This window comes from Archocentrus centrarchus, chromosome 19, assembly GCF_007364275.1.
Source record: "Archocentrus centrarchus isolate MPI-CPG fArcCen1 chromosome 19, fArcCen1, whole genome shotgun sequence".
In the NCBI taxonomy this organism is placed as follows: Eukaryota; Metazoa; Chordata; class Actinopteri; order Cichliformes; family Cichlidae; genus Archocentrus; species Archocentrus centrarchus.
This window is the reverse complement of record NC_044364.1, coordinates 17,503,429-17,515,764: the sequence shown is the minus strand read 5'-3', so window position 1 is coordinate 17,515,764 and position 12,336 is coordinate 17,503,429. Positions and strand designations below refer to the sequence as shown.

At 37.5% G+C, this 12,336-nt stretch overlaps 1 pseudogene; it reads right to left on the bottom strand.

Annotated features, from left to right (window-relative positions):
- Window positions 1-4,230: 4,230 nt before the first annotated feature.
- On the bottom strand, window positions 4,231-10,848 carry LOC115798429 (5-hydroxytryptamine receptor 3A-like; annotated as a pseudogene).
- Between the last annotated feature and the right edge of the window lie 1,488 nt (window positions 10,849-12,336).

Below are 12,336 nucleotides of genomic sequence, written 5' to 3'. Positions count from 1 at the left end.
TTAGAGAAAAAATTATTCAAAACCATGTCAAAGATTATTCTTCATGTTCGGCTGTTTTCAGCACTGCTGGTATTTGTTTAGACTCTTTCGCTCCAATTGAGCTGTTGTCAGAGTTAACTTCAATAGTTACTTCATCCAAACCAGCAACATGTTTATTAGATCCCATTCCTACTAAATTGTTCAAAGAAGTCTTTCCAATTATTGATCTTTCAATCTTAAAAATGATCAATCTTTCTTTATTAGTTGGCTATGTACCACAGGCCTTTAAGGTGGCTGTAATTAAACCTCTACTTAAAAGCCATCACTGACTGATAATCTGCAGAGGAACAGTTTATTCAAAGAGTTTCAGTCAGGTTTCAGAATTCATCACAGTACAGAAACAGCATTAGTGAAGAATACAAATGATCTTCTCATGGCCTCTGGCAGTGGACTCATCTTTGTGCTTGTTCTTTTAGACTTCAAGGCAGCTTTCAATACTGTTGACCATAATATTAGAGCATGCCATAGGCATTAAAGGTACTGCACTGCAGTGGGTCGAATCATATCTATCTAAGGCTACATTCACACTGCAGCCTGAAGTGTCCCAAATCTGATTTTTTTGCCCTCATGCGACCTGGATCCGATCTTTTCATGCCAGTCTGAACAACACAGATCTGATTTTTTCAAATGCGACCCAGGCCACTTGGATATGTGGTCCCAAATCCGATACATATCCGATTTTTTCAAGTGTGACCTGTGTGTGTACGGCCAGGTCACATTTATCCGACCTGCACGTCATTGATACTCCATATACATGCTTCCTTTAGGCAGTATTATTAGAAATCATTGCATATATTTTCATTGTTATGCAGATGACACCCAGCTTTATCTGTCCATGAAGCCAGATGACACACATCAATTAGTTAAGCTACAGGAATGTCTTAAAGACATAAAGACCTGGATGACGTCTAATTTCTTGCTTCTAAATTCAGATAAAACTGAGATTATTGTACTCAGGCCCACAAATCTTAGAAGCATGGTGTCTAGCCAGATACTTACTCTAGATGGTACTACCTTGGCCTCCAGTTTAACTGTGAGAAATCTTGGAGTCATTATATTTGTCCCGACACTGTCAGGCACACACGTGGGTCCGTACAAACTACTGAGTACCATTCTGTTAGGGATTTCTTATTGCTCTGGTATTAGTATGTACAGTAATCATTTTTAGTATACTTTATTCGATAATTATAGTGGTCACATACACTGGATTAATGAACACTCTATGCTTGTTATATTTACTCTCATATTATGCCTGAGGCCTCAATCTCACTTGTGCAGACGTTTTGGTTCACATGAGAGTGTATCACCTCATATTATGCTTTATTTTACTTTATGACTGTGTGCAAGTGGGCAGAGTTAGCATCCACAGTTTATATAATGAGGCCTCTTCTCTTCTCTTCTTCTCTTTCCTTTTTTTCTTTCTTCTCTTCTTCTTCTCTATTTGTGTATTCTTGTCTTATTTCTGTTACTGTCTGTGTCCTGGTCTTTGTCTGTGTTTTGTGTAACCACTATTTCTAATAAACTGCCTGCATTGTATCCTGCTCATCCCAGTGATTTTTTGGAAACTTTAGTTTTAATTGTTTAACTGTTTTATACATGATTGAATCCACTTCATTTAAGCCAAAAGGAAACTCGGGGACCCCTAAAATTACAACCCCAACAATTTTAACTAGCGACTAGCCTGTCGCATCATTATTTCATCTGATTTTTATGGTGTCTTTGAATTCAGCCCTCTGTAGTTTGATAATTCTCATTTCCATCAAATGATGTGGTATCCTTTCATTCCTAAGACATACCCAGTCCACATCAGTATAGATAGGAAGCACGATTTTTTTTTTTTCCCCACTGAGATCTGATGTGTTTTCAAAGTGTTCCTTTAATTTTTAAGTGTATATTTTTACTAGTCTTTTATTTATTTTTGCAGTTATGTCCCTGGCATTTCACTTAAGCCATTTGAACTAGTGCAGGGGATGGTGAAGTACAGTAATGCTGTGATTACTGAAATGTGAAGTTTTTATTTAATATTATCATTATATTATGTGTGACAGAAAACAAGCTCAAGCAATCAACAGGCATCAACTGTTTATACTTTCTAAAAAGAAACTAGAACTAGTTTCCGCAAGAATCCAAACAGCCTTTTAATAGCATTTATGATACATTAAGATAATAAAGCATTTTAATCCACAGTTACCACAATTACCACTCAAGGCTCATTTTCATGCTGTGTATTTTAGACATTAATGTAAAATTATGTCCAACTTGAAAGCAACATCTCCTGTATTACTGCAGTATATAAATCTTGGCATCCATTTCCTAATAGGCTGTGCTAAAATCAGGATGTGGGTAAAAGCTTTACAAGTTCACATTTTTATGTTTCAGCATATTGAGATGTGAGAAGTAGGGTGAGGAGAGATGACAGTAAGTGCTCCATCAGTAGAGGGGAGTTAGGTCATGTTTGGGAAAGGTGAGAAGGTTACTGACAGTTATTGCGGTATTTTCGCTGTTTCGCGGTTTTTTGCGGGACTCATTCTTCACATGCGTAGTATGTGTTGTACAGTAATGTATATATTTGGTGTATAAGTGTGTGGGGAGGGTTTATAAAAACTTAAAATAGTGTATAACTACTAAAATAATGTATAAGTATTATAATAAATATACCCGCGATAAGTGAGGGATTACTGTACAATAATGGATTACACAGCAGTGGGGAATAAATTCCATTACAGTAGAAGTCTTTCTGAACGTGCTATAGCAAAGTTTAAGGATGTGATTGTCAATGTCATGTGCCAACACAGTGCAGAGCATCTACCTAAACTCTATTCCCTCAGAGGATGACTATCTCATTAACAGGGTTACATCCTCAGTGTACAGCTCTGGATATTATGGCTCCTCTGAAAAAGAGAGCCTCAAATCAGAAGTGACTGATTCTCTGGTATAACTCACAAAGATGCAGCTTAAAGCAGATGAAAGCTGGAGAGGAAAGTGTGTGTCACTAATTTAGAAGAAAAAAGAGTTTGTTGCTCTATACAAAAAAACAAAACAAAAAAAGTCTTTGTAAAGTGAGGACATCTTACTATTCATCACTGATTGAAGAAAATAAGAACCCCAAGTTTCTTTGCAGCACTGTAATACAGGCTGACAGAGTCAGAGCTTTGTTGAGTCAAGTATTCCTATAACCTCAACTAGTAATGATGGACATCTTCTTAAATAAAATGTTGATTATTAGAGAAAAAATAATTCATAACCATCCCACAGACATATCATTATGTACAGCTACTTTCAACAATTTCAAAAATTCTTGAAAGCGTAGTCGTAAAACAGCTAACTGATCATCTTCCCTTCATCTTCATTAAGTCTCCAGGAAATTATTTAAGAGGCAGAAATACAACCTGTGTGTAGGAGCTGTTGTCCTCATAAAAGCAGTCGCCAATACAGAGAAGTGAGGGGGTGATATTGATTTGCTGTGAGCTCTACCTTATGTCAACTTTTTTGTACATTTCCTATGTCCAGTAGTCATAATAAAGTTACTTTCAAATCATGTTATCATCATATAGCAGTGATCATTTCTACTTAGTTTCCCAGTTTAAGAAGGTAAAAAGTAAAAACAGACTGACTGCCGTGATATAGAAAACCAAAAAAATGTTGTTGACTATTTTAGCGACTCTGGTCCAGTATCCAGGCTTATCCTCTTCTTTCTTGTAACTGAGTAGCGAGTCAGTGACTTCTTCATCTCCCTCATCTCATCTGAAAGCCGTTCCAAGCATGGTGGTAATCTTTACTGCTGCTGGCCTGCAAAAGCGGTTTGATGGAATCATTTATGTAGTGTCATAATTTCAGCTGTGATTTGATTATATTTAGCTTCATTTGCATGGAAATAAAACCCAGTTCTAACCTCTTTGGCTTCAGGCAGCAGCTCAGATGGTGTTTCACCAGCTGCTGCATCATACATATGCACACCCTGAGTCAATTTGTGCACTTCTGAAAAGACAGTTTTCACCAATTTAAAGTAACAGAATATGTTTAAGTCCAAAAAAACAGAGCCAAAAAAAAAAAAAAGCTGTGGGCAGAATATTTGATGTTGGTGTACAGATTTTTAAAGTCAATAAATAATCATAAAAAATTAATGATAGAGTAGGCCATAATTGGCCTCATGTTGAACTTACATATAAGAGATGCAAATGACTCCTCCTCTCACCTGTGTGAGGGCTTCGCTTTGCCCTGTTTGTTACAGTCCTCTATCAGGCTTTGGTTACTCTCAGCCTGGTTTCTTGGGAAAGTAGAGTCTTTCTCCATTAGATACATCACAAGAATTGTCTCCAGAAGGCTTAGCATCATCAGAGCAAAAATCCCAGTGAGGTAGACCGATGAAGGGAGCACGATGATCAGTATTGTGGGCAAATTAAAAATCATTAATACAGTAAGTAGTGTCCAGTAAAGGCAAGACTTTTGTGCTTATTTACCTATAAGTGGGATCCTGTTTGACGACGCAGGCAGAATTTCATTAAGGATAAGTTGTAACACTGTAATGGCAAGCAGAATGGTGACCTTGAAGCTGAGCTTCTCACCCCCATTGTCTGAGATCAGGAATGAGGCCAAGTCCAGACACAAGAAGAAGAGGACAGGCAGCAAGAAGTTGACAACATAGAGGAGTGATCGCCTCTTCATGTTGATCTGTAAAATTTGGATTTAAAGTTCAGATTGTTGATAACCTGAAATGCACATCTGAAATACAACTGAATTAAGTGTGTAGGAAACATAAACGTGACATATTTATTTACAAAGCAGTAAATATATAACTGAGAAATACTAAGAAAACTATGAAGAAAGAAAGAATGGATAGCTGGACTGGGCACTATGAGAGAAAGCCAGAAAAAAAAGGGAAGTCAGGATAGAAAAAAAGAAAGGCAGAAAAGAAAAAATGCAAGCTTTTCACTGTACTTAAAACTGTTTGATAATGCAGCATGTGTATGTGTATTTAGAAATACTACAGTGTAAATGATGATGTCTTGGTCAACTAAATTGCTGGCATTGTTGGCAGTGACTGTCATGTTATGAACAGCCATTCATATTGTGTCCGCATCAATCACGAGACCACTCGGTGGCCTCTGTAGAGTTGTCACCTGGCTGGAGCCGAATCTCCTGGGCTGAGGTGGAAATTAAAGCACTGTGAGGTTGTTTTAGGTAACGAGGTAGCACTGAAGAAATGAATGATAACTCACCACAGGTAAAAATTGATGTTGGTGTTAGTCACAAATATTAAACATGTTTAAAAACTCTAGTAGCAACCGGACCTGAGGGCCTAGAGGGCCTAAGGGACTTAAAGAGCAGAAACTGTCGCAAATCACAACCAGCTTTAACTGTACACCCAAGCAGCATCCAGAGATGAAAAGAAGCCAACACAAAGTGTCAAAAACTGCAGTTCCTGGAGGATGGCTCCAAACATGAGTGAGAACTCGTAGACCCCCGTTTGAAAATCCCCAACTTTACAGCAGAAGTAAACAAAACTGAGTGTCTATAGCTGTAATAACCCAACTGTACTGGGTTATTATGTATTTGTAAGAGATGTGACACAAGAGTCCAGTTTTGCTCTCTCACAAATTTAAAACAATCCTTCATAAACTTCCTAGATTCAGATAAGGATCCAGATAAATTACATTGCTTTATGAAAATTATTCCATATTTTTTGAGTAGTCTTGGTAATATACTAATAAGTGGAACTAAATAATCATCATGCTGGAACATTAGTCTGAATCAGAGGATTCAAACTTTTTCTGCTATGCCCAACTTCAGTTTACACTCCACACATGAAAAAAATGATCCAGGTTTAATTTTAGGGTGTATTGCATTAGGCCACTGTGCCCAAGTGTATTTGGCACCAAAAGTTGGACTTCTTTTTACCTGTTTGTTTGTGATTTGGCACTATATAAATAAAATTGAATTGACTGAATTACAACCAAATGTTTTCAGATAAATGCATATAAAATTTGATGAGATATAAGCTTCATGATCTATTAAGGTTATAGAAGTCTTTTCTCCAGTTTCAGTGACAGAAATTCAAGTATTTATGTGTTGCATGGCATTTAATTAGCAAGAATATGCGCCTATACAGTATGTCCATGCATATGTGCTTTTTTGCTAAATGTCCCCTCACCAGTGTGTACAAGAGATCTGAAGGACAAGTTGCAGCTTTGAATGTCAAATGGGAATGTGTAAGTATGCATCCTGCAGGTGCTCACCAGCACCTGGTCATTCTGGACTTCAACATCCCCTTTGTCATTGATGGTGAGATAAGGACTTGGAGGAGCTTTGTCCTTCTCTGTCCTGTACGGAAACAAAGAAACAGAAGTTCTTCAGAAACTAGGAAAGCACAGATATCAGCTCAGGGCTAGTTCTTCTGTGTATCTCTCTGCAGCTGCACTGGTTAAAAAAAACAAAACAAAAAAACCCCTAACATCAGCTATTTAACGGGCTAATTTATCAGAAGCGCATTTGGTTACAAATCTACACTTTACACTCTAAAATCACAACAAAAAAGTAAAATCTAACTTAAGTATTTATTAGACTGACATGTAATTATTGTCAGTGAACATCCATCCATCCATCCATCCATCCATCCATCCATCCATCCCACTAATATAACCAGGATCACAGTGGCAGAGTAGTCTTTACTAGCCATCAAGAGGCAGGGTAAGAAATGTATTGGCCTATACTGTGCATTGATATCCATATATTCAAATCTTCTATTCACCATAAAAAAAGTATGCTATCATTTAAAGATCAGTATAATGTCATATTTTCAATGTCAAAGTAAACTGAATTTACAGGAAATTTAAATTAGTTCACTTTTTGATCCACTGAGTTTAATTCATCAAAAATGGTGGTGCTTGTTTTCCACTCTGTTAGTCTTGATTATTTATAATGATTGTCGTCATAAACAAAAGACTGTGAACTTAAACAACCATTATAAACAACCACGATGGAAATAGACATTTATGTTTATTTGTTTGTTTAATCATTTGAGCTATATTTCAATATTTCATCACCTGTCTGAAGCTGATTTTTTTTTTCACTTTTAAGCAGAAGAGAAACCTCGCTAAGTCACATGATTTGTTCTGTGTGTCATGCTCCTGGGCCTTTGCCCAGTGTTTTGTGTTTTTTGGTCTTTGGAGTTCTGATATTGCTAAATCCTTCTGTTGTGTTTCATTTGCTTGAGAACTAGTTCTCATTTACAAACATGACCTGGCCTTTGCAGTTTTGAATTTTCCTTAGTCTTTCAGTTTTGAGTATTTAGTTTCTATTAAGGTGTTTGTGGTTTCCCTCAGTGTGCCCTCCTCCCTGTGTGCCAGCCTCTGCATTTCTGTCTATTGTGTAGTCATTTTCTGTTTTATTTTGTCAGTCTCTTGTGTTTTGTCTCTGTGTTTTGTGTTCAGTTTACTTCCTTACCTTGTCCTTAGTAGTTTAGTTCAGGTGTGTGTTTCCCCAGGTGTCTCCACTTGCCTAATATCCTCTGTGTATATATTGTCTCAGTCTTCCCCCCGCCCTTTATCAGTTTGTCTGTTTATCTGCCCCAGTGTCTCCCAGTGCTTAGTTTCTCTAGCTTTTTGTATATTCCCCAGTGCTAGGTTTAGCTGTTTAGATTACTCAGCTCTCTTTTTATTTTGTTTATATTTCTCAGCCTGCAATAAATCAGCTCACTTTGGGTCAGTGATTCTCAAATCCAGGCCTCGTGGCCCATTGTCCTGCAGGGTTTAGATGTGTCCCTGATCCAACACACCTGAATCAAATATAGAAGTCATTAGCAGGACTCTGGAGAACTTGACTGCATACTGAGGAGGTAATTCAGCCATTTGATTCAGGTGTGTTGGATCAGGGACACATCTAAACCCTGCAGGACACTGGGCCATGAGGCCTAGATTTGAGAATCACTACTTTAAGTTAACATAATCAGCTTCCACATTGTGTATATGGGCCCTCATTCCTCCATGCTTCACACAGTCAGCACTATGATAAACTCACCAAGTCTATTTTATTGCCTTATTGTTTATATTATTACACAAATACTTCATTTCAGACACTTTGTGTTGATTTACTTTTTAGACTGTTTTAAAGATAACCTAGTATAAACTTTTCTTGTGGGTCCATAAGATGTCAGCAAAAGCAGACATCCCTAATATGATCATCTCAGGCATGGTTCTGGTTGAGGGCACACCAACATCAGTCATTTGCCATTCAAATCTTCTATTTGTGAGGGGCAGCCAATCAGAAGAAAGCTGGCTTACAGGGAAAGGAGCTAAAATGTTTTACACAGTGGTTGAACTGAAGGCTGAGGAATATTTTGAACTGTAACTTATGTGAAGTTATTCTAGCTGAGTTGAAAAATAAAATATGGAAATGAGCGTAATTGTCCCGGTTAAAGGTTCAGGCTGAGTTTTCTTTAGTTTAGAGTTATCTTGGGACTGAGAAATGCAGTATATGAAAGGGTGTCCTGACAAAGACAGGGGACAAGTATGTCTTATCTTTGTGGGCACATTTATACTTACATTTCTTCAATAGTGAGATCTGGCTTCCACAAAATCTCAGTAGGTACAGAAATATTATTAATGCCACAAAACTGATCTGGGTCCCAGGAAATGTAGTCATTGTGCCATCTCTGTGGAGGAAAACATGGAGCAAAAACAGGAAGAAATTAAGAAAAGTCAAAAACAGGGACAGAAATTAAAAAGACTCAGAGATGTAAAGCCATTGTTGTTCAGTCTCATGTATTGTCTAGTGGCAAAACTCACAGTGACGGTCCAAACATAAGGAATGAACTTTTGGTCTTTCTCAACCTGTAAAGAAACAAATATGTGACAAAGTTTTCTTAGGAGCATTCTTGGGTCTCTTGGTGCCACTCAGTTGTGGACTTTGTCCATTACTGACCATGTGTATCATATTGTGACCACAATGCAGTACGCTGTAGCTGCCAAATCGGACCTGATTCATGACTCAGGCTGATTTGGGATCAAAGGCAGGTCCAGTATTGGTGTGGTCTTGGTGGGTGTACATGGTATAACTGTCCCTGAGCTTTGGAAACCAAAACTTCCTGTTATTGTAACCCCCTCTAAGAGCACAAATTGCATTAATTTTTGTGTGTGTGTTGTCGATTCTATAATTTGGAGCGAGTCAGACTATCGGTTTCTCCCATTTCAAACATTAGAGTGGTATTGATCTTCAGCAAATCTAACTACAGAAAGGGAATTAGCATATTTGGCAAAATGTTGATTCATTTAAACTTTGTAAGAGGAAACGAGACTATAAAGAACAAAATGATGTTTCATTCATCACTAAAAGCAGTTAGACAAATCTTGATATTTCAAAACTTTACAAATACAGTTTTGAGCACTTACCACATCTAAGATGGCATACAGCAGAACTTCCAGTGTTACTTGTGTGGGGTTTTGTAATCTTTCACAGGCCGGGCCATGAAAAACAGCTCATTGTTTTTGGTCAGGTTTAGGTAATTTAAAACATCCTGATAGCTGCAGATACGCTCAGAGCGCACTCCATCTACAGCAACAAACATCAAGATAAATTCACAAAAATTATTCATAAAGTCAAAATGCTCTCAAATTGGATTTTCAGTTCTATATATTACTTATTACAGTGGCAAATAGCCCAAGTTTTAAACATCAGCCTGTGTATAAGTAATTGTTTCTTTTTTCTTTGGACCAGCATGTGAGTGAAACCCACCTGCTGCTCAAACCTTTTGTTTATGAGGTGCAGCCAATCAGAAGAAAGATGGCTTGACTCCAAAACACTAACCTCGGCTGATTTTCACCCACATCAAAGTGAGCATGATAGTGTTACAACCCTCATGTTAGTGTTGCAGGGTTAAAGGGAGAGGAGCTAAAACAGCTTGTTTCAGACACAGAATAAAGTGAGGGGCTGCAGGAAGGCTGAGTATAAGATAAATAAGAGCTATTTTGATCTGTGAATCATGTAAACTTACTCTAGTGGCATTCCAAATTAAAGATTATAATTATATGGAGTCTAAAATGAGCATAAAAGGCATTTATCAGGACATCAGATATCAAATTAGATCCTAATTGGTTACAGTGTTGAAGAACGTCCATTAGTCTCAGTGCATCAGTGTCTAACACTCTTGAATTTATGATCAAACCACTAAAACACCAGCTCACTCACAACATTAATATTTCATTCGCTACTTTCTGAGATTGGTTGATCTTAATGCATTAATTATCCAGCAAATGTGGTCACTAAAAATCCATATAAGATGGACATTGGCAGGATCATGCGGTTTTAGTCCATTAGTCCACTGATGATTTATAAATTATAAGCATATTTTCATTTTTTTTTTTTTTTATTATTGCATGTTTAGATTGAAGTCTCTATTTGACATTTACCTGTGATAGATAATCCAAATGTATCAAATGGGAACCAAAACATCCCCCTCTCTGGAATCATTCAAAGACACAATCGAGTCCTTTTTTTTTTCCCCTTTCTTTTACTTATTGCTGGAAGATGTCGTTGGGACACCAAACTGACATTTTTAAGAACAAGGTTTGTTTGTTTTGTTCTTGACTGTGAAATCCCTCAAATTCAAATAAATGAAAGCCCTGACAAACCTAAGACAGGTTCATGCCTTCAATAAAAACCTCACAAATCCAAAACGTGGCAAAGATCCACTGAGCTAATGAAAACAAATTTTAAATATTAGCTTTTATCCAGCCTGCAGGAGATTTCTCAGATCATCATTCTGCTTAACGTACCTGAGAGGAAGAGCAGAAAAATGAAGCCACCAAATGTCATGACTTGTGTTTCGTGCGGAGCCAAAGTCTGTGGGGTGGATGTGTATCCTCGTCCTGTCAGTGCTAACTGGAAATGTCACCAAGCCCCCTACAGTAATAAAACCACTGTCAGCTCCTGGAAGGGGGCTGGGCTAACTGAATTGTTAATCCTTTATGTGTTTTGTTTACTTTGTTTATTGAAGGAGAGGAAAGAAAAGAAAATTGAAATAAAAGTGGATTGGACTGTAATTCTATTGAGTGCTTTCCAGATTACAACGGTACTGTACGAACTCCAGAGAAGCCATAATCCTGTATATTTACAGCAGCACTGAACCAATACATACCAAAACAGATAGAGGTGTAATGCAAGTTTAAAAAACTAGTTAATGTGTAAATCAAAAGTAAGTAAAGATACAGAAGATCAACTCAATACAAATTAAACATGTAAAATAAAGCATAAGATAATAGAAAAAGAACAAAACTTGTTTATGAAGCAGTTAACATCTTTAAAAAAAATGAATCTGAAATTCTGACGGTGGGTTTACACTGAAAACATTCATCCTTAATTCTCAGTCTTACCAAACAGTTTCTGACCAATCAGTCTTAGAAAGTATCAAATGAAATATTCTTAAATGTTGCCTTCAAATTTTTGTCTAAGAAGTGCTCACTGTGCCAGCTTAGACCATTATACCGTATTTGCAGACCATAAGGCGCATGATAAAACATATGTAGAGCGAAAAAAAGCGTCAGGTAAGTCGAACTTTATACAACTCATTCACAATAACTCAGAATATTGTTCATTTGTAACAAATACAGAAACATACCCTCACATTTTAAATCATTCATCTTCCACAAATCCATCAAATTCCTCATCTTCAGTGTCTGAGTTGAACAGTTGGGCGATTTCTGCATCAAGCATGCCGGGTTCCCTCTCATCATTATCCGAGTCAGTCTCGTTGTTCTTACTGTTTTGTTTGGTTGCAGCCCACAGCAACCATTTAATCGTTAATAAAAGGGCAACTTTTGTTGGCCTTCTCTCGCCATCTTCTTCAACGGCTTAACAGACGCTACAATATATTCTTTATTAATGTGTGTAAAAACAAGTCATTTATTCATTTTATAAGTCCTTCACAAATCCTGTGCACTAGTCTATTTATCAATATAAGCAAAGATAAAACATTAAAAAAATAATAAATAAAAGGAAACCCCTTTTTGACTAAACACCGGAAACTTGAAAACTCCGCTTTCACCGTTCCTGCTGCGCTCCTGCTGCGTCCCTTCATACTGTGGCATCGCCCGGACCTCTCTTTGGCACCGAGGGGGACAGCACACACCCCCAGACCTCGATTCGTCCTTTAGCAACTTTTGAGACAGCCGACAGCGAGTTTTATTGAACAAAAGTTGGCAACAGTGCCGGCTGCCGATCGCAAGATAACACACAAATATCTGGACCAGCATAGATGCAAATAGGCCAAATCTGCAGTCTGCGCGGTTTCTATTTCTGGAACAA